Source organism: Ailuropoda melanoleuca, chromosome 17 (genome assembly GCF_002007445.2).
Source record: "Ailuropoda melanoleuca isolate Jingjing chromosome 17, ASM200744v2, whole genome shotgun sequence".
Lineage (NCBI taxonomy): Eukaryota > Metazoa > Chordata > Mammalia > Carnivora > Ursidae > Ailuropoda > Ailuropoda melanoleuca.
Genome location: NC_048234.1, coordinates 2553372 through 2557413, shown reverse-complemented (window position 1 = coordinate 2557413; position 4042 = coordinate 2553372). Strand labels below are relative to the sequence as shown.

The following is a 4042-nucleotide window of genomic DNA, read 5'->3' as shown; positions in this document are numbered from 1 at the left end:
CCCCCCAGCCCCCAGCACTAGTCTCTCTCCACCCACCCACCCAACCTTTTACACACCCCTCAGCCAAGCCCGGTCCCCGCAAAGAAAACTGTGGAGTCCCTTTGCTAAATTGAAAGGCTCCAGAGAACAACATGGGAGGGGATTGGGGTCTTGCTTAAAAATCAAGAACCACAATACAATTATTTTATTTTCACGGCCAGAGAAATAGTCTGAGCTGTTTCTTCTCCAAGAGGGGGGAAAATAATCCTAAAGAAAGCAATACAAATCTGACTAAAGCCCTCATCAAATAAAGTGCACAAGGCAGTGGAAGCTAATCCCTAGCCCCCTCCCTCGCACCCACCAAATTAACACCAACTCTCCACTCCCCCCTAACCAACTCCTCAGGTCCTGGCCAGGCCGAAGCCGGCCGAACAACTACCACCGTAAAAATAGCAACTATCACCATTTAGCGAGAATGAGCATTTCGTAAGGAGCCTTCGCTCAGTATTTACTCTGTGCCCCGCACGGTGCTAAGTGCACTGCATAAATTATCTCACCCCCCCTTGGCCTAGAAGGTATTGATATTTAAATTTTACAGATGCAGAATGTGAGGCTGTGGGAGGTGCTGACCTTTCCAAGTCCCTACAACCACTAAGTGGCAGAGCTGGGAACGGAATCCGTGTCTGATCTGACAGCCCGAGCTCTAAGGTGCAGTACAAGAAAAACGAATTTTTTCCAATATCATAAGCAAATCCCAAGACTTAACTCAATAGGAAAAGGCACCCGCAGCTATCAGCTGGGCCCTTCTCCCTCAGGAAAGTGACCCACCCACCTACACGGAATAAAGACCCTGACTTTTCAGTCTAATGCTGTTTCCTGACCCTTTTCCTCGCTGTTGGGGTGTCACAGATTGAGATGAGAGGTGAGCTGCTGTCCAGTGGCCCTTCCCACACCACACACGGCTCTCCAGGGAGCAGCTATCTGCCAACCACTCCCACTTCAACTCAAAATGGGGAGAGGGGCAACAGGACACTTGGCAATGCAGCAGGTGGGAAAGCAGAAAGACTGCTGGGAGGCTCTTTCAAGGGGAGGAGGGGCTAGGAAGGAAAGCTCTCGGTACCAATCTGGGGCAAAGTGCCCCCGGGTTCCCGTAGCCCAGCCAAGGGGCAAAGTCTTTGGGCCCCACCACACCCGTGCCCCTCCCCCTCAAAGAACTCCAGTCCAGGGTTTCCCACCTGCAGGCTGCTAGGGCCAAGGGAAGGGAGAGGGGGAAAAGATGGCACGGGGTTGGAACTGGACTCGGGGCAGAGGTGGGGGGGTGCGGGATGAAAAGGGGAGGAGGCCTCCGGCCTGGCGACCGTCCCAGGGCACGTGCACTGGTGACATCATCCTAGGCCACCTCTAACACAGACCTTTGACCCCTAGGGGCGGAAAGGGGCCTTTGGCTAAGCTTCCTGGGAAATAGCCTTAGGAATTCTGGGAGCCCAAAAAGGAGGGGAGGGAAGGAACCCAGGCGGCTTGCCTTTATCTCTTCTACCCCCAATACGGCTCCAGTCCCCGGGACTGGGGCTTCCTAAGGCTCCTCCTCCCCGCCTCCAGCCCTGACCTCCCAACCCACATTTCTGACGGAGTCCCGACACGCCTCTCGCAGATACTGTGCCTTCTCTCTCCCGGGCGAGATCTCGGGTGGGGGGCGGAGGCACGGGGTCCCGCGGGGGCTCCGTCTCCCATCTGCGGGATCCCCCGTGGCCCAGCCGGCCGCCAGCCGGAACCTGTCTGGGTCCCCAACTCTCCTGCCCCTCCCCGCGCTGTTCCAGGGCGGAGTCTGTGGAGTTGAAACCAGGACACGGCGAGAGGAAGAGTTATATAACCGGGAGAAGCCGAGAAGGACGAGTGGAGACCGGGACAGACACCCCGAAGGGAGCACAGAGAAGTGCAAAGAGCACGAGGGCGAGTGGGGAAGACACGTTAGGGACGGGAAGGATTTTGGTGTGCATCAAAGAGGAGGAATTCACGCGAAGAAGGGGCGTCAGGGCCCGGCAAGAGTCACCTGGGCCGTCCGGGGCTTCCCCGCAGCGCCCTCCCCCGCCGCCTACAGCAGCTGAGCCCGAGCGAGTGAAGCTTCGGGAAGGGGCGCTGATACCGTTCCGTTCCCCCTTGGGGAGGCAACCTAAGCCAGAGCCCGGGAAGGCGGCGGCGGAGCAGAAGGGGCCGGAAACCACAGCTCCGCCCAGCCCACCTGGGAGAGTGGGGCGCCAGCTGGGGGTCGGTGAGAAACAGGTAGCCGGCCCCTCCCACGCAAGGCTGGGCAGTAATGGTTCGAGACCCAGCGACAGAGGACGGGTGCGTCCAGACGCCTGGGTCCCGAGAAGCTGAGGAGCGCAGCCCAGGACTAGTTTGCAAACACAGACTCAAAGGGGGGGAGAGAGACCGTGTGCGGCGAGCGCCGACTCGCCGCGCAGGCGCAGGGGGGCACCCGGGCGCGTGCGGAGGAGGGAGGGGGGTGGGCGCGAGCGTGTGGGAGTGCACGTGCGGGTCCCGAGCAGCTTCCCCCCTCCCTTCCTCCGCCTCTCCCCCTCCCCTCTCCCTTTTCCTGTCGCTCTATGAAGCCTCCTCCACATTGGCTGCCCGGGCCCTGATGTCGGGGACGTCCGCCGGAGCGGATTGGCCGGACGCGAGAGTTCGGGAATCCGGCTACGGAGTCTGGCTCTGCAGTTACTCCGGCAACAGGGCAAGCAACTCCCGGGAGGGCAGCGGAGCTGTGCTCGGGGCCGCGCCTGGGTCCCGCCTCCCTCCGGACCACCGCCGCGCCCTCCCCTGCGGCAGCGCGGCTGGCCGCCTCCCCTCCGTCTTTCCCGAGATCTCCCGATCCCGGGGAGCAGGGGTCCTGCCCTCGACCTTCCCCGCGGTCGCCCCGCCCCCCACTCGCCACACCCCCCTCCGGTCCCCAGGTCACCGCCACCAGCCGCTGCAGACAGGAAGCGAATCTGCGTTGCTTAGTAACCAAGCCGCGTGCCCCCTCCCCACTATTTACTCGGCCGGGGGAGGCGGAGACTGAGTCCCAGCCCCCTCCCCATCCTCTGCCCTTCGCCCTCCCGCCCACAATTTCCTGTGAGGGGCCAAGATGACGGGAAGTCAAACGCGCACCTCGGCCCACCTTTCTCTCGGGCCGGGCGGGGGGCTTCGGCCGCCCCCACGTCCACAGCGCCCACCCGGCTCCGCGGCTCGAGCTGCGCGTCTCGCCCTCGCCATCTCGTGGCTGCGCGGGGAAGGTCCGCACCGAGCCGGGCCCGGACCGGGCGAGGGCGAGGGCGACGAACGGCCGAGTGGGATCGGACCCGGGATGGAGGGGCTAGCGGGGTGCGGCGGAGAGGATGCACGCCAAGGCTGCCGCGGGGACAGCAGCGCTGCTGCGGAGGCGTTCCCGGCGTGAGGGGCAAGGCGGAGGCGACACACCTAACCGTGCGGAGAACTGGAGGGGCACCCGAAGGGGCCCCTGACCCGGAGACCCTTGCCTGCCCGGCCACGCCCGACCTCAAGGGGCCGTCGCACTGGCCCAGCTGCAGACTCTGACCTTCAGTCCTGCACTTCTGTCAGGGGCCGCCCCGCCCCGCCCCAGGGTCGAGGAGGGGAATCCCAGCCTAAGGGGGACTGGCAGCCCTTTCAGGCCTCTCTTCACATCCGAACCCCCTAGTCTTCTGCCTTCTCGCTCTTCCCCCACCCCGCCCCGCACTCTTCTAGGGAACCCTGGCATCCTGCTCCCCAGTCTTCTTTCCAGTGCCTTTGCCGAGACCCAAACGTCCATCCCCAGCTCTACCGGTCCTGAGACTCAGGCGTCCCACCCCCCTGCGCGGAGATGGGTTTCTCTCTTTCAGACGTCCTCGCAGCTCCCCGTTACCTGGTTCTGGGGTGTCCCAGGTGCTCAGGCTCCCCGAGGTCTCCCAGGGGGTCGAGCGGGCCCCCCCTCTCCCAGGCCAGGGCCGGGGGGGCCGCTCCGCCCCGTGGCGCAGTTGGATTTTCCAACACAAACACCGCCCCCCCTGCGCCCCGGCCCCGCCCCCTT

The 4042-nt window shown here is 63.5% G+C and overlaps 1 protein-coding gene across 1 annotated transcript in view; it reads right to left on the bottom strand.

The window, feature by feature from the left end:
- KDM6B (lysine demethylase 6B) overlaps positions 1 to 4029 on the bottom strand; it is a 19521-nt gene extending 15492 nt beyond the window's left edge. The window contains exon 1 of the mRNA XM_034647272.1: positions 3878 to 4029. The gene's annotated coding sequence lies outside the window, so the exon portion shown is untranslated. The remainder of the gene's footprint in view (positions 1 to 3877) is intronic.
- Between the last annotated feature and the right edge of the window lie 13 nt (positions 4030 to 4042).